The 22,603-nt window shown below is 44.3% G+C and overlaps 1 protein-coding gene across 5 annotated transcripts in view; it reads right to left on the bottom strand.

The window, feature by feature from the left end:
- Positions 1 to 22,603, bottom strand: part of LOC135307841 (high mobility group protein HMGI-C-like) — a 51,882-nt gene that overhangs the window by 18,591 nt on the left and 10,688 nt on the right. The window contains exon 1 of one of the 5 annotated variants that reach the window (XM_064432364.1): positions 12,032 to 12,055. The exons of 3 other annotated variants lie outside the window; for them this stretch is intronic. The gene's annotated coding sequence lies outside the window, so the exon portion shown is untranslated. Of the gene's footprint in view, positions 1 to 6,450; positions 6,531 to 12,031; positions 12,056 to 22,603 lie in introns of those variants that run through there. One more of the 5 variants, XM_064432363.1, reaches the window with a different exon arrangement.

Below are 22,603 nucleotides of genomic sequence, written 5' to 3' on the forward strand. Positions count from 1 at the left end.
CACCCAGCTTCCCCTGCTCAGTTATAAAGTCCACTCAAAATACTTTTCTGCAAAATTAAGCAGACAGAGATTCTTAAGTCTCACCCTCTAAAGCCTTAAAAAAAGACCCCAAACCCAAACACTGTTTTACCCCTCTCCTCATCTCCAAATATTAGTACCTTTAGGAAGAGAGGTACCAAAGGAGTGTGCCCACTTCAGGAGCAGCCTTGAGCCCTGTTAAACCACTGCTGTGGCTTAACAGCCACAGCTCACAGGAGTCCTTTGAGAACACAAAATTATTTTTTTCATTTCACAAGCTGTCCCTTCCATCCAGTAACACTGCTGTGTTCTTTTCACTCTTTGGCCAGTTCTTCATTGCTCTGTGCAGCCCTGTTCCTGTCCCAGAGCACCCTGGAGAAGAGCAGGTCTCCTGCCATGGAGATAAGCAGCTCCTGGCCAAGGGCTAAAGCCAGTCTCAACTGCACTTTCTGATGAAATGTCCCTTTTGGAGGTCCCATGAAGGAGGAACAAGCATGACCAGTCAGCAGAAAAGCAGCAGCAGTCAAATCTAGAGTACACAGATTCCTTAGATGACATGGGGTCAAATTACCACGATTTGAGTGACCTGCCAAGACATTCATGTTCCCAGAGAGTTCCATGTATTTGCAGCAAGACCTGATATGCACAAGGGCTAGGTTATGCCTGCAAGACACTCACTAGACACTTTCCTTTAGGAAGCACCCAGATTTCACCACAATGCAGTGCAAGTCTCTGCCTGTATTCCTATTCCTTATCTTCACTCTTCCAGAAACCAGACCGGTCACTGTGGCACAGTGAGAGATATGTAGGCTAACACCAACTGTACATTCATTTGTGTATAATCCCTTTCTGTTAGAGACAGGTGTGTATAAAAAGCTTCATTCACTGCTATCCTGATCTTGTCAGGACCTCTCATGTGCACAAACCCATATCTCCTAAGTGTAAGGAAAGCTGGATTCATAGCAATTGTTCTATATGTGCTTATTATTCAGACTGTATTAATGAATATTTTAACTGGAGATTAGGCTGAGGTGTGATTTCCACAAGATAAGAAATAGATTTGCCATGCTCCATTTTATCATCCTAATGGAAGCTTGCCCCACAATACTATACTTCTTAATTCTTCCATTCAAACTCTCTGGATGACACGGGGTTACAAAATTTCACTTTAAGAAAGTTGTGGACTTGCTGGAAGGCCCAAAAAATCAGAGGCTTAGAAAACATGGCCTGTGAAGAAATATTGAGAAATTGGGCTGTTAAACCTTGAGATAGGAGAGCACCAAGGACATGATAATGACTTTCCAATACACAGAGTAGTGCAGCATCTAGGAAAGTAATAACATGGATTGGATAAAGAGTTAGTTTAAATGCAAAACTTAAGTTGAACTCAAGGAAAGTCTAATGACTTAGTGGTCAGGACAGCAAAGCACTGGAGTAAGTTATGAGTTTGTGGAGCCTCTTTCATGGAGAAACTACAAATGGGTCACAGAAACACCAGGATTGGCACAGATAGTAATAATAATTCCCTGAGAAATGAATTGTGTCTGGCAACTCCTCTTCTGTGACATGAAGCTTTCAACTAAGTTGTGGTTAAGTATGTTTATGCAGAATCTTCAATGAAAGGGCCAGAACAGGTAATCCCTGGGGACCAAAATGAGTTTTCACTTGTTCTCCATGGCTGCAAAATCTCCTGAACTGGGTGGGTATTACTTGAAGCTTTACAACACTGCTAGTTCTACAGCTGCAAAGCTTGTGATTCATATTGGGAAAGTGAAATAATATTTCACCATTTCAGACCCCAAATTCTGTCAATTAATTACACAGATGATAAAATTTGATTCTTGCATTGGGAAGAATAAATCTTGCCAAAGTAATGCCATAAGCACTGTCAGCTGGTAGAAAGGGTGACCTTTTTCTACCTTTATAGCAACAGACAGTTACTGTTCCTGACAATGTGCAGACAAGGAAGGTGGGACAACTGAGAATGTGAAGTGAAGAGGGAACAGCTTTGCTGCAGGCAAGAAAGGTGCAGCTAGAATTAGAAAGAGCTCACACTTTGGTCGATAAAGCCATGTGGAGACATTGTGAAAGATGGCCTGGGGACGGCCTTGAAGGACCTTTGTAACGCTAAACGAACCTTCCACCAGCAGATAGCTGGGTATGAAGGAGGACTAGATGTACCTATGGAGGAAGATGTGTATTTCTGAGGGAGACAATTCATCAGGCCCATGACTATCCCTCATGTTGCCCTCCAAGGGAGGGAAAGAGCAGCACACACATAAAAGGTGTGTGTGTGTATTTGAAGGTGCAGTGTAGTGCATACCATGCTCCCCTCCCTGATTTAACATGTATCCCATGTGCAGCTTCAAGACACCAGCAGCTGGATCCTCCTTACAACACTGAGAGGGACAGTGAAAAAGGGAAGATCACAAACTTCTAAATTCTACCATATTTCCTATGATCAGGTTGAAGAGCTCATGAAGCCTGGCTGCTTTGGAATGATGTCTGCAAAGAGCCACTGAGCATATGGATGGCTCAGCTGCAGAGCCAGTGCCTGGTTTATAGCACAGGGAAAGCCTGCAGGCTATGCCCCCGGCAAGGTGGCTGCTGCTTACTGTTGTTCTCTTTTCCATTCAACCTTACAACAGACAACTTCAGAAGAAAGCCTTCCCTTCCCTGGAGCAGAACCCAAAGCAAATTGTCCACAGACTTTATATATAAGCTAAAAAGTACTGAAAAGCAAGAATTAAGGTGTGAGACTTATTAGTTAAGCCAAATAACCAAGTTATGAGGGTGCCAGGACAAGCAACTAAGACAACTTTAGTCTCACAGTGTAAGCACTGTGGGTGCAGAATGCAGAGGTACGATCACAGTACAGCCCTGGCATTGCCGGCACAGGTACAAGAAAGCACAGCCCCAAGTACCTGAATTTGTGTTGTCTACAGCTGAGACAATTTGTAACATATTGTTTGGACAAAATTTCAGAACATGGCATATTATCTATATGTGTCCTGTTCTTACCTCTTTAGTTCCCTGTCCCTGAGGAAAGGCATGACATTAACACACAACTGGAACAGAACACATTTTGCTTTACCTTTTTCAAAAGGCTGTTGGGGAGGAAATATATAACCAAAATACAGGAGTCTGGAGTGTTGCTCCTGCTCCTTTACCAGGCACAATCCAAACTCTGGGGAAAAATCAGGCATCCTTCCACCAACTTCAACGAGATGCTTTTCAACCCCACCCCGTGCCAAGGACGCCGTGCTCCGTGTCACCACACAGCGGCACTCTGCCCACACATTTCCCAGAGGGAAACCTGCAGGTCTTTTCCCCATTACCAAGATACCACGAGCATTTATGCTCATTGCTGAGCAGGCAAGGCTTTCAGAAACCACCACTGAAACACACAACGTGGAACCCGCAGAGATGGTCAAGCACCTGCTTTGACAGCACAAGCATTAGCTGATTACAAGCTGTTAGAAACTAAACACTAGGAAAATCTAATTTTAAAACTGCTGGGAAATCTATTTTTAGGATCTTTTTTCCTTCCACCTTCTTTTCTGCACACTTCAATTGCACTTCAACATTCTGGCAGTACCGTTCTGAGATCTCAGGTACTTCCACACCACTTCTCTCCTCCATAACTTCAGCTGCACCACTTTAAACTCTGGCAGACCATTTATTCTCCACAACTTCCTCAGAGGAAAAGCCCCAAGGACTCCCAAGCAGATACATATCCACCAACACCTCTCTGCTAGGCACACATGGATTTATTAAAGGTGACAATAATAGTGTGCTGATAGGACTGTGCCAGAGAAACAGGACTGAATAAGGGGGAGCGACAGAAAAGTAGAAATGTGTTGCAAAAGAGCTGTTTATACAAGCCTTCCTGATAAGGGCTGATCTTTCTCCTGAAGTCCAGGGGTGCATGCAAGACTTAATCTTTATGACCTAAACATTACATACACCTTGCACAGAGATAAGGTGCAGAGCTCATGGCTGTAATGATGCACATAAAAGAGAAGAAGCCTACATGACAGGAAAAAGTCCTGCTCAGCCCTCCCAAGTGACCTTTGGATGGGGCCATGTGCTAATGTAGGTGGGAGCTGGCATGCTAGTGATAAAACACTGTCCACTCCAACACTTCCCCCAGGTTCTTTAAGCCACAGATTAATGGGGATTTGCAGACAGCAAATTCAGTATATTTAACATCCAGTAAGACTATGCAGGTGCTCTGAAGTCCACATTGAGCCCTGTCCCTTCTAACTCCCCGTGCTCACTTTGCCCCCTCACGCAGCTCTTATGGAAGGCCTGGTGCTGCAGGGACAGATGACACAGGGCAGTCTGTAAGCAATGGTGCAAGCACAGCAATCAAGCATGCCACACCTTCAAACCAAAAGGAAGAGAGGTCTCCAGAAGGGTCTTATCAATTTCCAGCTATTTCTAGCCAGTCTCCACCTTTGCAGCTGCCAGTTGTGATGAGCCAGGCTGGCTGCCAGTTACCCAAGCAGAAGAATCCCAGATGCCTACAGAGATCAAAAAGATTATCATGCATGTATGGCATAAATACCAGTGAATGATTCATCTGGGCGAGGAAACTCCCTCCACAGCCAAACATCTATTTGGAGGCTGGGCCAGATAATGAATGCATAAATTATCACACAAGATTTTACCTAGGGGGACTTCGTATTCCCTTTTCAGCAAAGAAATTCAGATAGGAAAGCAGTATTCCTCAGGAGAGATGATTCTGCTGTACATGAGAAAAATCACCCTACAACAGAAGAGGTAAGAACATTCATGATGGCTCAAGCCAAGGTTTTCTTTGGAAACCCCTTGTTCTTGTGCAGGGAAAGGCAGTCAACAGCTCTTCCACCTTCGCTATATTTCTCAGACATTCTCCTCCAAGCTGAGGACAATTTCTCATTCAATCCTATACAGAAGCTGTAATTGGAATTTTCCCATGCCTAGTATACTCCTTGAGTATGAAGAAAACAGAACCATGGGTTGTATTGAAGGTGAAAGCACATCAGGCTTTTTTAACTAAAACAAACAAGCCAGCCAAAACAAGACTGAAACCAAACACCACCCCTCTCTCCAGAACCGTGCAACAGTATTTTCCTGGTTTAGTACTTCTTTTTCTTCTTAGCTTCTAGTATTTGATTTGTCTCTCTTAAGCTGATCCTTTTACAAGGTTGTATGACATAACCCCAAGTTCTCTGTCAACTCCAAGCCCATGATTTTAGATGGACAACAATCCCTATTTTTCTGCACACCTCATTTCACATTTATTTAGTTGAAATTTCATCCACCATTTCACTGGCCAGCCGTTCAGTCTCAGGATTTTTCAACAATACTTCACCATCATCTTTGCTGCCTTGAAAATTTTTATTTTAATAGGCTAGTCTGAAGACTCACTCTCCCTGGTTTTGGGTCATTCCTGTATAGGTTCAACACTAGAAATCCCAGCACAGAATTGTGAAACTCTCTGGCAGCATTCTCCCACTTTGTTTCCAATCTCTTTGCCAATTATTTGTACATCTCAGGACCTTCTCTCCTTTGCACTGTCTGCACATGTTCCCAGTAAGGTATTCTGAGCTTTGTCAAAAACCTTACAGAAATCTAGTACCAGCTCTTTCACTCTTCTCAACATTCTTTTCAAAGAACTCCAAGAGGTTTGCAAGACAAGCATCCTGCCTCCATATAAACCACACTTTGACTTTTCCCAAACTGATTGTGTTTATCTCATTGTCAAACATATTTTTGTCTATTACAGCTTTTACTAGTTTATGTACTACAGATGCCAGGCTTCCAGGCTCTTGGATTCCTGGATTCTCCCAAACCTTTTTTAAAGATTAATGTTATATTTACCCACTCTCCATACTTCAGGTGCCAAGAAATTTTTTAAAGCAATGTTACACACAGCCTTTGGCAATGCAGCTATTTCATACTTGAGTTCCTCAGACCTCAGGTGAAGCCTTCCAGTCCTGGCAATCTGTTAGCATTCACGGCTGCTCAAATGTTGGATTCTGGATCCAGATCAGAAACCTGTTCTGCCAGCATTTTATGTTCTGTGACAAAGTGGGGGAGCAAGAAGGTGCTATCAACACCCTCAGCAAGCAGCCAGGGGGAGCTCAGAATGAAAGGAGGCCTAGTGAGAGCTGGATGTAAAGCCCCACACGCACCCTCCTACACAAAACCCTCGCACATGCCCTGTGGGGGAGGGTGGGACTCACTACACGTGTAAGAGGTACAGTGATCACCAGGGCACCTACCCAGTTCTGATCCACAACAGGCCTTATGCTCCCCCCATCACAGAGCAGCCGCAGTCACAAAACGGTGTGTTTCCAAGTAAGTTAATTGTCCAGCCATTTGGCCAAATGAAGCATGTTAGTAAGTGGGTGGTTATTGAAGAACAGACACATCATCACTCACCTCAACCCTTACAGCCTGATCTAGATCACATCAGACAGCAGAGCCCTGGTGTGGTCCTTGCCAGCCACCACACCAAGGTGCTAAAACACATGGACAAAGGTAACATGGTCAATGAAAGAGAAGGGAGAAGTCAAAGGTTGGGTTTATTAAGTCTTCATGTTTAGGGCTGAAAGAGGAGGTGCCACTCCACTGAAAAAATGCAGATGTGAAGATGTGCACACTTCAGCTTACGTACCAAGACAGTTGGGGCAGCAGTTGTGATCAAGACAGAGCTTTACTTGTCTTCCCCACCCCTCCATCACCCCCAGATACAGCCATGATCAAGACAGACAGTTACCTCCAAGCAACATTTCATAAATGGGATAGAATAAGGTTAAAAATTAAAAAGTCTCACTGTATTGCACTCCTCTGCCATGAATGGCACCCTCAGCCTTGCTGATCTCCCAGAATCACACAGCTGCTTGAGGTCCAAGTTACTTCACACCCCAAGACTTCCAGGATGAGTCTCCTGGCCTAAACTGAACAAGCAGGGGAAAGACACAGACCAAGTGCAAGGCACCTGCAGAAGGACTCAATAGGTTTTAACTCACACCTCAAAACAGATGTCGTTCTTTGGTTGAAGAGTGTTGCAAATTTGGGTGCCAAAAGATGGCTGCAGTTAGAGTATTAACTTGTATTTCAGCTTGACAGAAAACCCAGAAAAACCTCCAGGTTGTATGAAGACAATTCCAGCAACACAGCTTGAGCTTGAAAAGGAAGAGACTTGAGGAGCTGCAGTGTCAAATGAGATTGGGCCCAGGTCTCTGCACTATGATTTACCCTGCCATCTGCCCAGGACATTCCCACAGGCTGCTGCCTTTGTCCAAGTGCAGGTGCCGTGCCACCCCTGAGAGAAGGGACCTCTCCAGTCGCAGGAGGCCCCTGCACCCAGCTACTTTACTTCCTCCCTAAGATTGCCCCCTCTCCCATCCCTGTCCTCACTGCTAGTATATTTTATTAATTCTCCACAAGTCTTTCCTTTTTCGCACCAGAGGCTCTGGGAATTCATCATTCCTCCAAAGGAGTCTATTTGCCCCATCTTTCCAACACATGCACTTCACGTGTATCCCCTTATTCCTCTGTCTAACCACACTTCATTTCCCCCCCCTTTTTTTTTTTTTTTTTTTTTTTTTTTAACCAGGGCTTTGATTTCCTCTTTTTCCAAGGACTTCACATGCCATGCATTTCATTGTTTTTAATCTCACTGACAGGATCACAACTGCTGGGAAGTCGTGCCTCTTTTCCCTCTTCTGATCTTAAACAAAATCAGTGGCTTTCTATCCAGAAATCAGTCCTGAATATTACAGCTGATCAGATGCAGCAGCCACTGGCACCTTGTCACAGGCAGATAATGCAGAGACAGGCAAGTTCTTACTCTTTCACCCTGCTTCTCTAACGGGCAGATCAAAAACACTAAATGTGTGACAGAAATGAAAATAAAGTATCTGGGCTCCTCAAGATGTATTCATTAACCAGGTGCTAGGTTTGCCAGGGATTTCAGTGGCTTGGGGTTTGAGATACAGGCTTTGAATTTTGATAACAGCGGTGCCATTTCAATCGAGGTAGAATTCAGATTCTACAGATATGAAAAGTGTTCATTAAGAAAAGAAAAGGAAACTCAAAGAAAAATCCTGCAGAAAAATCCATCTGTTTTGAAACATCAGCTCAGCCACAGCAGGAAATGAAGTCCTCAGTCTGTTATCCGGCTTTGGACCCTACTATGCCAGGAAGAAAGGAGAGGCCAAGGCACGGAGCACCAGAAGGTCTGTATGCTTTAAGTGCCCATGGATTAGTTTGAAATAAAGTAGTTCTGGTTTTGGAAAGTCTTGTGCTAGGCAACAAGATTCAATAAAAGAAACTAGTTTTGCAGACCGCTTGAAAGCTGAGGAAAATGGGCAAACATGTTTGACAAACCAACCTGTTTTCCTAAAAATTATCTCCAGTTCCTGGAGAGTTTCCTCTGGGTTTATTAGAAAGCTAGCAGCATCTGGCTCCTTGGAATCAAGTCCATCTCTTACCTTTGCACTATTCACTTGGCTAACCTGGGTGGCCTTTAAAGCCTGATGTCTGCTATCCTGCAGGCCACCAGGAGATGGGAAAGGTTCATTTACAGGAGAGGTCAAACAGGAAGGGGCAGAGGGGAGCTGACAAGCACCAGTCATGCATGTGGGAGCCCATCTAAAATGTCAAACCCTCTTCTGAAGGAAATCAGATGGAGAGCAGGCTTGGGATTCATTTGCAGGAGAACAATTTGCTTTTTTAATCTGGCCCTTCATTCCTATAGCACACCTGTGACATGATATCCTCCTCCTCATCTGTCTCTGACTCCTGATCCAAGCCTTCCTTCTCCCCACAGAAAGCTGCACCATCCCACCTTCTCTCCTGGCTCCTACCTGTGCCCAGAGAGCCCAGGCACAGGCACTTGCTGTGACTCCTCATTACTGCTCAGAATTTTCCATTGCCCTCTGCAGCCCCCATGGTTATTATACTCTCATCGCCCGGGCAAGTGAGCTCAATCTTCGCTTTTCTGATTTTCTATTGTCTGTTTATTAGATGGGCCCTTTGTGAACTCAGCAGTTCACACTCTCCTGTGGTGCCAAGTGTAAAATTAATATTGACTAAAAAATCTGGGCACTTCTTTCTGGCCAGAACGGAGACATTTCAAATTAATGGGAATGTTAGAGTGTTTCACACCCACTGCCATCCTTCTGAACCCTCCAATTCTTGCTGCACATATCTAATTATAGGCATTAACTCTTAATGGGCCCTGTGTGTTCCAGGTGGGTGGGTGGGTGCCTCCCTCAGCCAGCCCAGTGCCCACACCCAGGGCTTGCTGCTCTCCTCACCAGCAGTAGTGGTGCTGTGTCAAACAGCTGCCTGGTCCTGCTCGCTCCTTCACAGGCAGGCAAAGCCATTGCCTCTTCCCTTACGGAATATCCCAACAGCCTAATGAGGTTTGGCTGAGGGCTGTGCTGGCACCCAGCAACACAGCCCAAGCCCTACTGTCCACCTTGCTGCTGCTGAGCTCCCAGGTTGGGCTGGCACAAATGTCTCAGAGCATGGCTTCAGTTCAGCTCTCTGGCTGAGAGATGACTGCCAGTAACTGAGAGGACAATTACTGACAAATCTGGTAGGCTATTTATTTACCCCCACACAGCAGTAGCTACCTGGGCTACAGCTGAGACCACAAGCTTTTTTGCTAAGCATCACCAAATAGCTCCTAAAGAGATGACAGAACCTTCTGCTAGCTCAGAAATTTCTGAGAGCAAATCAGCCAAGCACGGGCTGCAACTCTTGGTGGGGACACCCATGCCAAAGAGTCCAGCTCCTGTGTCTCTCTCCAGACACTGCCCTGTTTCCATAGCAAAGTGCTAGGTTTTCTATGTGGCATATCCCCCTCAGGCAGTTATGGCCAAGTAATAGATTTGGGGTTTCTACTTGGGGATCAAAACCCCCCAAGGAGGTCAAGAAACACAGTCCAGGGAGGAGAAGAGGATTAGAGAGATGTTGAACATGCAGTTATAACTTCAGGCAAAAGGAATCTTGCTCTTGCATTCCTTGAACATCCTAACCCTTTACAGCCAAGAGCTCTTTGCCAGCCTCTTAAAACAAACATACAATGTAGTTACACCATGTAACACCATTACCATTATTACCTCTGTGCACCTGCATGGCAAGTGTAAGAACAGACAGTTTGGACTTTATTAATTCCAGCCCTTCAGGTTGTTGCCAACATGAATCATTTGAGAAACACTGAACAACAAACAAACCATTTATTTGTTCCTGTTTTCCTCACTTTCATTAACTGTCCCTACTCAGACCATGCCTGCTACAGAAGATTCCAATATCACTGCTCTTACTTTCAAAATGAGGATAATACTGAATAAAACTTTTGTTCTCCAGTGGAACCAAACTAATGACAGAGGTCTGATATGAATCTCTCCTGGTTCCCTTAGACACATTGTAGATTTCTGTCCCTCTTATAAATGAAGGAATGCTGGAACACTATTGCACATAGGAGAGAACCAAGGCACAGAGAGGTACTTGTCACCTCACGTGTCACTGGACAACCAGGAACTGAGCTCCCACCTCCAGCTAGGAGAGATAAAGAATCTCCTTTTTTAAATAGAAAGAACACATGGTCTCTAATGCTTCACCTGTGGACACTTAAAATAATTGGATCTGGACAGATTAAAGACAAATGGCAGTTGCTCAGATGAATATAGTGTACTATATGGAGCTATGAAAACTGCCAAAATACTTGATTTTCAGATTATACCAGCCATAAAAAAATATGGATCACAGAACACTGTCAGGAGAGGACAGCAAATGCTTTCCAAATGAAGTGTCAGAGCAGGCACTAACAAAACTGCACCTGCTAAGCAGGGCCATGTGCAGTGACCCCCCTGCCCAGCATGGCCGAGCTGCAGGTGCACAGCCACAGCTCCCACACAGGCAGCACAAGGCTCTGCAGCAGCACAGATCCACGTGGGGTTCTGTCCTTCCCTTCCTACAAAGGTGGAAAATTTCCAAGCGTGCAATTGAGTTCAGCTTTCCTCACACCACAAATAACGGGCAAGACCAACAGTGACAGGTTTTGAAATCCTCATCCTCTGGCTCACAGGAAGATCTATTATAGTGAAGGCACTGAGAGATAAAAGCCTTTATGTCCTGTGAAGAATTTCACTTTACTAATCCAAAAATTAAAAACCTTGTCCTTAGAAAAAGATAGCAGGTTCTTCTTTGTCTTGCAAGATCTTTACAAAAAAGGAAAAATCATGGACTCCAAGCTCTCCACCTCATTAGGATAAATCAACTTAAGAGGCATATTCTTCTCCTATGTGGTCCTGTACAACCTACAAATCATATTGGCAAATTGGTGGCAGATCAGGTGAGGACAGGCTGGAAACTGCTACCTAGGGTACAGCCCCTTGTGGGGCAAGCAAAACAGCCCTGCTGCACACCTGACAAAAACCTTTCCTTGGTCCTTCATGTCTATGCTTAAAATCTAAGAAAAGTGCAGCTTTGAGAAGACAGGCCCAGCCCTCATGCTAGAAAAAACATGTATGTCAGTTTTCATATTCAATGTGTGAGTATTCTCCAGGAGCATCAACCAGAGCAGGAGTGGGAGCTCCTGAAACATGTTGTTTGTATTGAAATATACCTTACCATATGGCAATTTTCCTTCTTCAGATGAAGCCAGAAAGGTAAGGAACACAGTACCTATGCTTGGTATGACTACCTCCACTTAACACCAACAGCTGAGACTTCACATTATTTCATTTGCTAACTGATACTTGCCTCAGTTTTTCAAAAAATGGCCACAATGACCATTATTATTGTGCTATCTGTCTAATAAAAATGTAAAAGGCACGTTTTACTTCGCAGTTATTTATGACTGTGATGAAGATAAACTTCTTCAATAACCACTCAGTAATCATTAAGGCATGTTAGAGTTTAAAGCTCTAGATTACAATAACCTTTAAAACCAAATTGTTTTCCTTTGCATTGCTGCAGGGCAGAGTAAAGGAGGTTAAGATACCTTAATTGCATTTCCACTCCTAGCATGTTTTTAAATCAGTCTTGGACTACTGTTCTGGAGTTTCTAAGGCTTCAGTTGACTGGATGCCATCTGAACTGCAAAAACAGAAAAAAAAGCACCACCAAACTAACCAAGAAAACATAAGCATTTCCTGAAATTAAATCTCAGGCAACTGGGGTATGTCTGACACTCAGCAATGATGCAGTACAGAGGGTTAAACATCCACACAGAAAAGGACAGACTATCTCAGTTGATCCAGAAAGGTATGCCAGGTCATTCCACATCCAAATAGTCCAGGCCCCCAAAGTTTTCACCCTGACAATCCTACTTCCAGTTGTGAGTGATTCTTCAGCAGCTCAGACATTTCTGCACTGCAGCACAGGGTTGACACCACCCACTGAGCATCCACTCACACCTTCTCCCTGTGGATTCACCAACCAGCCAAATCTTACAGGCAATTAAAAGCCATATTTTACAATGGGGGCAGGGATAAGGAGAGGCAGAGCAAAGTGTTCCTCTGATTCCCTGTAGAGTTCTGACACAGCAAGCTTGTGTCAGATACACTGAGCTCGGAGTGACACCTTACAAAGTGCTGCCTGTTAATTTAGAGGGCAGAAGTTAATCTTGATGCCACTGGCTGGAGGTAGATGACAGCACTTTCTGTTCTCTAAATGGGAGTGGTTGCTTCAAGCACAGGGGCACATGGACACTATTGGCAAGTCTGTTTCTCACCACAGCTTTAATAAAATGTATGGGAGTGCAGCACTCACTCTCAATTTGTGGGAAATAGTTTGAAAGCTATTCTCTACCTCCCAGGCTCACGTGTGATGTGACTGGGATTTACAACCTCAGTTAACTTAACGTAGGTTTTCCAATTTGCATCTATTTCCTGAAAGATTCAAGCCTATGGAAAGTGGATGCTAATGTAGGAGCCTGTATTTGGATTGGTGAAGCAGATAATCCAAGATTAATTTCATCTGACAAAAGAAATCTATTATTACAGTGTCAAACTCCAGTGTGCAGCTAGTAGCTCTCAGCAAGGCTGGAAATGCAACTCAGCACCTGCATTCTTGCACACAGGTGCTACTGGAAAATGCCCAGGGCAATTGGAGTTATTCTGACAGGGGAAAAGTCCCTGGCCAGAACATCCTGTCTGATCACCTGGCTTCTGGATAGATGGAGCATTGAGCTGGTGTGGACACTGCAGCAATAAGATTAAGCTGGCCACTGATGGGCACAACAGTCCACAGAGCAGATCCAGCTCCTCACCACACACAGAGCTCCATTACCTCTGCTGCCCAACATTCATCTCCCATTGTATCTTCACAAAAGATGCTATGGTAATTTTAGCAATTATTGTAACATTACCTCTGACATTCAGAAGTGGTCACTAGTGTGATCTCTGGTTGTAGTGAAGATGTTTTCTTTCATCCAGGCCTATCTACATGCTCATGGAAACCCTAGAGCAATACTGGCACAGCCCTCAGTCCCCCACTCCTGCATTAGAAACTAAGATTAACCCCAAAGCTTCTGCAGATGTGAGAAACAGGCCTCTCTGTGCTTCCTCAGCTGGGGAGGAAGAGGAGGAGTTAAAAGAACACCTGCACATGGACACACAAAGGCAAAATCCAAACAGCTGGTTATGCCAATAACACATTATAAAGCTTATTAATATTTTTTTCCCCTGCATATTATGGGACTCCTCCATCTACCTGCCAGAACCGGGCTGTTGACAACACACTGGGCAAAGCAGCAAGACAAGTTTTGAACTTCCTGGCTCTGTCCTGCCCAGCTGAGGTCAGTGGCAGTTCTGCAGCCACTTGCAGTGAAAGCAGAAATTTCAGCATTTTATGAAAGTCAAAGTCTTCTACGGGCTTCCAATAAACCTCAGTGTTCCGCCCAGCTCACAATCACAAAGTGTTTTAGCAACATTTACCACTTTACTCAATATTGTGTTTAGGACCAGCAGTTTGATAGGAGATGCAACAGATGGAGGCACTTTCCTGGCTCAGCTCACTGCAATCTGATCAGGATGGCCTGGCAAGGAACAAGCCCTCCCTGGCTCGTGCAGCCCTGGAGAAGGGTTCCCAGTGCTGACAGAAGAGCCATTTGTGACCTGGCCATTGGGAACTGGACTGTCATCCAAACCCCATGGCAGCAGGGGAGACTGATTTTCAGTTACTGCAGTTGGTGGCCAGTGAGAGCTGAACAAGTACTGAGGGAGGAAGGGTAGCACACTTCAACAAGTGAGCAGTTTTCAAAGCACCTTTGCCTCCTGATAACACCAGAAAGGTTCTTTCCTGTTGAGATCAGCTCCTGTGGATCACTGGTACAAGCCCATTACCTAGAGGAGAGAACCTACCAGAAAACACCCATAGACAAATAAAATAATAAATATCCAGCAGCAGGATTAATACAATAAATCTAAACTATGGAATAGAAACTTTATAATTGGCTTTGTAACCCTGGTTACTGGGTGCAGACTATCTCAACCTCCTAGCATGACTCTGCACCCCCTCCTTGAGCAAGAAAACTTGGGCAAGCACAGAGAAACCTCAGTATGGAGCCACAGGATCTCCCAGTCCAGGTGATCCATGGAAAAGCATTCATGCTATTTGTCACTGACTGTCAAGAGTCCATTCACCTTCAGCACCCTGATTCTTTTAAGTTCAAATATTTCCACCTTCAGGGCAATGCAAAACCTTCATGGAACATTGTGGGGAGAGTGGGGACACCACCACCTTTCCAACCTCTACTATGCAAACAGTTTACACACTGGAGCACAGGATTTATTCCTACCCATCCCAGCATGAATAATGCCAGACCTCAAGCAATCCATCCTTCACAGTGTGGCAGAATGAGCTGGTTCAATGACCTACTGGGGTAGCAGTTGCCCCTTGATGATTACAGAAACAGAAAGTCCTGTCTGATCCATGTCCTGCAGCTGATCTGAAATCCCCATGCTTGCCTAAGAGAAGACAAAAGGGTTCCAGGCTCAAGCCATCTGTGTTGGGGTCCTCACTCCTCATCTATGCCCCATGGTGCAGAGAAACATGTCATGAGACATGACACTGTCTTCCTCCTGTCGAGCTGAGTCTGTCTCTTTGGAGGCAGCAACTCACAGTGACATGTCACAACCACATGAAGATGCAAAACTACCAATATTGTAATGATCCACAAGTCTCAAAATAAAGCTTCACTCTTTTTGCTGGAAGCAACAAAGATCAGTGGAAAAAACCCAAAAAACAAGGAGTCTCTCAGACTGTGGAGAAGGTCACAGCTCAGAAAATAAATCATGGGAATGTAGGAATACTGGGGAAAGGCTTTTAAAATAACCCACAACAGAAAAAAAAAAAAAAAATCACCAGGGTCTGACAGAGATCCTCATCTTTCCTGAGTTTAGCTTTTGTGTCATGTTAACTCAGCTCCTTGTCAAAACAAGTTCTGTTTTGCTGCTGTCAGCACAGTGGGCTTAACGTAGCTTAAGAAAAACATTGCACATTATTCTTCATACTTCATATATCATCTCCAACAAGCCAGAGAGCAGAAAACAAGCTGCTAATGTGCAGCTGATTATTGGTGATCATGTAAGCAGACAGGTCCTGCGATGGAAGAACAGTGCCAGACTTTGCTGAGCTCTGGTTTTAGCTCTGCACAGAGTAACAGCACAGGGGGAGCCTTTGACTCAGGGAAACACCCAGGCTGTCAACCACAGGAACACAAAGCAGCATTTTCAGCACTAACAACTGCACCAGACAAGTCCCTTTTACTTGGTACCTACCCATTGTTAAAGAGCAACAAGGTTGTTGACCATACGAGACATTTTCACATGTAAAGACTATTGGCAACAATTTGAAAGAAAAGTCAGAGTTGGGATGGAATAGACACTGAGAAAAAGTACTGCTATTAAAAATGTCAAAGCAAAACCTGCCATTTGGTCTTTTCCTTTTTCAAACAGTTTGGCTGCTAATCTGTTAGAAGCAGCAAGTCACTCCATTCTTCAGAGTTATCTTACTTCGGCCAAATCCATTTCTCTGGATGGTATCTGTCTCTGCACATACAATAATTTAATACAGTTTCTGGCTTCAGTCACAGAATGTTAACTAATTACTTATTTTTGTTTAATTGCAGAAATCAGATCATTCTCCTAATAGCATGTTAATAAAAACTTGGGGGATACATCCCTGAAATAATGCAGGTCAATTTTCTAAAGCATCAGCTATTTAACTTAGGAGTATCCCAGGAGACATGAAAATGATTCCAATACCAAAGTATTCCTGCCAGTGTTTCACTGTGCACTGTTTTCTTTTGCATATCCACCCTGTGAAAATATCTCATCATCATTCTCCCCTGGTACTCAAGAGAGATCTTGTACTGCTCTCAGCAGTCAGCATTATAGTCTTCATACTCTCTGCTGAGATTTGATGGTTCATTTCCTCTGCCCAGACTAACTTCAGCTTGTCAATATTGCCCTGCAGTTCTGTAAAAAAAGTACATGCAGAATATGCTTATTTGTACTTAGAGCAGATAGTTCATCTTGAAATTTCCTTACACAGCAAGCCAGTGGTGATAAAACAGGTTTAAACTACATATTATTAAACATTTCTTCCTTTTCAAAGCTTCCATGCTTCCAAATTCTAGGACTTTGCTGACAACATGCTCAATGTGGTCTCATTCTGCTCCTTTGGAAGGACCTCAGTGCAGCAGCAGTGTTTATTTCTCACCACTTTTCACCAGGCTGGGAGCTTAGCATGAAAAATTTAAAAAATATAGGAACTGGGGTGTGGCACAGAAGGGGAGTTCTGTGTTTTCAAGTCCAGTCTGTGCTACTGCTAGCACTCATGTCCTGTAATTTATCAGCAATGTCCTAGACAATTAGTTTTTTCTCTCCCCTGCTCCTATAGGAAAGATCCTTCACAACTTCACTCTGATGGTTGGAAGCATTTTTGTTCTTTGCAGCCTCCATTTGCTGAGGACTAGGTTGTATATTCTTATGCTCACATGTCCCTTCAGCTTAAATGAGGCAGCCCATCCCCAACCTTCTCCAAGGATGCATTAGTAGACAGCTTTCACAGACCTGTCAGACTTTTTTTATTGCTAGCTACATTGAGTCAAATTTTTAGCATTCTCTTACCAGACTGGGTTTCTCTTAGCCAGTCATCTCAGCTGTCCTCATTTCTCAAGCCAAATTCAGAATGTGAGATGGGGCAGTGGAACAGGCCACAAAAATGAACCTTAATCCTGTTGGATCCACCCTCTAGCTCCTCATTCCCATCTCTGTGCAGAAATTCAGAACCACCTGAGGTTCAAGACAAAAACCCCTTTTCCAGATGTTACAGATACCATCAAGAACCACTCTTCCCTTTCCCCACAGAAGATAAAGTCCACTTTAAGCTATACCATACTGGTGTTCCAGTCACTGTGTGGTGACAAATAGCCAAGAAGGCAGGAATAGCCAAGCTGGCTTCCCCACTGCAAACAATGGGGTGGGTCTCATTAAGACATACAAACTCTGAGCAGCCCCCTCAGGACAGCATTGATCTGCTGGAACAGGCTGCACAGCAGAGTCTGCTGTCAGGGTATCCTCATTAAACCCCTTGTCACTTCACCAGACAGAGGTGATGTGAGCTCCCTGTCCTTCACACATGCTTGCTTCACCTCTTCTTTCACCCAAGCATTCATTAGGCCACAGAAGCTATTTCTTGTAGGATTTAACACCTCACCTTCCTGTTGCAAATTTTTTCACCTTATGTCACATCACTGAGAAAATCTGGTGATGAAATTGTTAAATGCATCATGCCAAACACTGTCAACCTGTAAAACCCCACTGGGCAGCTGTTGTACACACTTATCTCCATGCAGCCAGGCTCTGCCATCTTGCTGGCTTAAAAGAAATGTTAATTTTCCCACGTAGAATATAGAAATGGATTCAATTTCTATTCCTGCCCCTTTCTTCTCACTCATTCCATCACTGCTTTTCTCCCCCTTTCCTTTGTAGCCACATGCCTATAGCAAGAGCAGCATGCTGACAACCCCTGAGGCCAACGAGTCCAAAGCTTTCCTGAAGCCACAAAAAGTTTCACCAGCTTACACTGGAGTAGGGCATGGAGTCAGGACTCTTGCTGCTGATTGTGGTACATCCCTTTCCCTTAAAACAAGCTGCCTCAGTGCTAAAACCTGACTCATGTGGAGCTGACCCAGCCTCACTGCTGCACGCCAGATTAGAAACAGAGAGGGATCCTGAGCAGCCAGGAGGGACAGACACGAGTGGGCACCTCACCCTGGCAGCCCTGTGCTCCAAGGCACTTTGCTGGCAGTAACACCATGGAGTCAGTGCTCCATTTCCTGCTGGTACCAGACAGCAACAGAGCAATGCTTGTGTCATCTTGCTGCAGCACAACATCCTGGCAATTCAGAATGCTACACCAAACAGCAAAGACGTTTTGCAATTAAGAGCTGGATGACAGGAAGCAGAAAGTTCGCACCTGCCACTGAGCCTTTCAGGCCAAACTGAAATAACCCACTTGGATTTAATCTCTTCTTCCTAAAGACAAAGCCACGACTCATATGTTTCCATTCTGTTGATGACAGACAGATGATCTTGTCAGAAAGCCAAAGTCTTAAGTACTAAATTCCTGATTCCTGTTCCTAATTCTGTCACACATTGTCTGAGTCAAGTCATCCCATTGCTGCTCCTCAGCTTCCCCTCCAGGAAGAGGGGAGGGTTATACTTCACTGGGCTCTAATGAGCCCCAGTCATGCACTCTGGAATCCATCACTCCTACCACAGAGTAACTTGTTTTTGTTTCTTTACCCTGGAAGGAAGGTGTTGTTATTTATACACATGCACACAGAGTACCCCTTCTGAGTAGCTGATCGTACTGAAGGAGGCAGGACAGAGCACAGGTACCATGAAAAGAAAACAGCAATGTTCTGGATGTCTTCATGCAGATCAGAAACATAGCATCGCCTCTCCTAAGATTCAAATCCCTTCTCTTTCCCTGTCTGAACTGGAGTCTACACCCAAAATTGCACTGGTCTACATTTAGGGTCTTTCACTTCCACCCCAGTCTTCTCCTCCTTTCCTGGATGTCCCTGCAGAGCTGTTCCATGCACACACACTACACATTTTTTGCCTTTATTCAGGTTATACTGTTCCAAGCACATGTACTACACATTTTTTGCCTTTATTCAGGATACACCGAACATAAATATCAAGCTGGTCAGGACAGAAAACCAATGATGTGTCCAGTTCTTCTAAGTGCAGCCTAAAAGGACAGTCTTAGCAAGGTCTGTGCTGCTAAAGAGAGACTTGAGTTTTCATGCTAACTAAGGATGTATGGGTGCCCCAATTAACAACCGCTTAAAGGAGGTTGTGATGATAATAAGCCATCACATGGAATAAACTGCTTTTCACTCAGTGTTACCACCTCTTCAGGGAAGTCAGGCTAAAATCGTGGATTTCAATTTAGTAAGGTGAAAGAGATTGTGCAGTTTGCAAAAAGAATTGTATGTATGTATTCTACAAGGAATAAAGGGATGCTGTTTCTGCAAGGAGTGGGGAAAGGAGGGAAATGGTATTTTTAAAAGCCTTAATGCATAGAAAACCAGGATGGATAATGGTGAGTTCTTTGTGTCTCAAAGACCTAAGAGTACCCATGTTCTTGTTCATCTCAGGCACTATAAAATACTCACATGCAGGGGAATAATTTTGTCCCTACTTTTCTGATTTTTTTGATTGCACCGGTAGCATCTCCCACCCACCTGCAAACAGCCCCCTCCCCTCGACAGGGAACAGAGGAGGCTGTGCCCTGCCACACTCTGCTACCAATGAAACCAAAGAGCTTTCACTGCTCAGGGAATTTCAGCAACATCTTCCATGGCCTAAGAAACAGAAGTCCTGTGCAAGCCCAACCCAATCCCTTGCTACAGCAGGTGTTTTTTGACAGATGTATGTGGAATAGCTCACTGCCTGCGCTGGAGAAGGAATTTTATTTTATTTTCCAACAAGCAAAACTGAGAGCTGCTAAACAAGCAAAAATAAGAACCACTTCTCTTACAGACAATTCTGGCATCTAGGAACTGGACAGTAGCAATCATCTGTGCCCAATGTTTCCTACTGAGTTCTTACCTGATCCAGTAGGACAATGAAGGCAAACTCTTCATTTTCCTGTGTCAAACATATTTTTTAAAGCATAGTTTTGTGCTTCTGCCAGCTCAGATCTGTGTTTCTATCAATGCTGGCAGCAGTGCCAATTGCTCAGTATCACTGCTCTTGAGGGCTTTTTAGATCCTGACTGCTTTCAAATTACACTAGATATAAAATAATGCCCACCTGCACACTAAACATTTATTGCCAAAACTGTACCTCTCAGTGAATGGGGCTCTAACAGGCAGTGGCCAGCAAGGCTGGTCTCCTCTTAGCTCTGCCACTGTCCCTGTGCCATCCTGCTAGCTTCACCCCACACATCTATTTGAAGGGAGCTTGCATTTTGGTTAGACACACTCAATGCTTCCACACTGTAAGGAGAAATGGTTTTACTTCTGTCAACTGCTCTACAACGACTTGCTGCCACGCTACAGAAATTCCAACAATCCTGAAGTCATTTTACTGCCTCTCACAGACTTCAGTTCATTGCCTTAATGGGAAGGCAACACTGTTTGGGGTATCCACAACAGCAAATGATAGTGGGATGCATCTGAGTTCTGTAACATGCTTGTTAGACCTTGTGTTCTCTTTCCAGGAGCAGGACAATCTAATGAGTTGTATTTCTATTCCAGATTTGGAGTCTAGCTACATTTTGCAGAAAAAAGCCACACCATGAGACCTGGTACTTCCACCACCAGCTGACCCTTTGGCCACCAGGGAACACTTGCAGGACAAAGGCTCAGGAGAGTTTATTGTTGCCATTTCTGATGTAAAAGCAAATAGCCAGCAAGGACTTACTTCTGGTAGCTCCACCCAAATACAGGTGGAACTTCAGACATTTCATTGCAGGCTACCTAAGCTCTCCACAAGCTTTAGGATAATGAAAACAAGGATGTCTGTGCCAGTTGTGAAGGGAGACATAGAACAAAGGGCAAATTAAATCACCGTTGTAACACAGAAAGCCCTGCAGAACTATAATTCCACATGGTGGTCTCTGGATTTTGAGTGCTCTCTACACTTGACCCAGAAGGCACTGGGTGACAGGATGAAACAGGCAGATACATAACATTTCTTACAGGAAAAAAAAAAAATAAATCCCATTGTCATCATCATAACACTTAACCAATCAGCAATATCAGACAGAAATGAGTGCCAGGAATTCCAGGCCGACATTCCTATTCTTGCTGCAGAAATCCACTTGTAAAGAACACAAATCCAAGGCACCCTCCTGGTACAGACATGGCACTGGAATGGGCACAGGCTGTTTTATGGATGGGAAGCCAACATGTCTGCAAATTCACCTCCTGCACTTGACTGCTGAGGTCTGATAGGTGCAGAAAAATAGCTGCACATGCACTTTCAAAGTATTTTTAAAACTCAGGTGTTTGTGCAGCTGTGATCAAGTCACTTTAATTCAACCAGAGGAGAAGCATGGCACGGCCATGTGATTGTAAACAGTGAAGTTTCCTTGGCTTGGCAAATTACTGTGTCCACTGGGCTGTGGCAGCACTCCCTTTTAATTCAACTCCAATGCAGAACAAGGCATTTTGGTTTAAATCACTGGGAAGGCAGCAGCTTTTCATTTGGGTGGTTTAAACAAAGACACTACTCTGCTCAGTGAGGATAACAGTGCCCATGCCAGAGCTGAGCTCTGGTATCTGAACCACATACAATTATACAGTCTTGGAGTAGAAAATAATCTGTCTAGACCATAGAACATAGGAAGCTGGTTTTTTTTCTGAGTGCAGAACTGTTGCAAACACCTAGCCCCGAATTTGTTTCAAACCATTAAACTGCCAGGGTTTATCTGAATGTTACCACAATCCCTCCTTGTCTAAGACCTGGGTGCAGAGAAGGGGCCTGTAACCCACTCAGTAGCAGAAAATGCTTCAGACAATCCAGCTGATCCTGTTGTATGTCCAAGTGTCATCATCAGAGCCAAGCCATGGAGCCCTACAGGACATTGGCACTTGGACTTGCTCTAGGCTGTTGCAAAAACCACCAACTGGAACAGTTTTACCCACTTGAAAGCAAGAAAATCCTACATTTATCTCAGTGGTCAATGCAAGTGCTTGGGAGCACTGCCAAATAATATTTATCAGCCCAGCTGAAGGTTTTATAACTCAGCTGTGTAAGTTCACATCACAGAGAACACCCCGATACAGCAAGCAGCCAGTCTGGGAGTACTCAACTTGCCCTTACACTATTTCATTTTTATTAGTTATTAGACACAAGTAACAGTTTTGAAATGAGCTGACTTGTGAACTGAACAGATCTGCTCATGTGTACAACCCAGCAAGGAGACAATCAGTCAACATTCCTGTAACCAAACTGGGGCAGCTTGCCACTGCCTGGCTATCCAGTGCCAGTAGGTTTTGTTGGCAAAAGGGGGAGAGTATCAACACACTTAGAGGTCTAAAGAG

Source organism: Passer domesticus, chromosome 9 (genome assembly GCF_036417665.1).
Source record: "Passer domesticus isolate bPasDom1 chromosome 9, bPasDom1.hap1, whole genome shotgun sequence".
NCBI lineage: Eukaryota > Metazoa > Chordata > Aves > Passeriformes > Passeridae > Passer > Passer domesticus.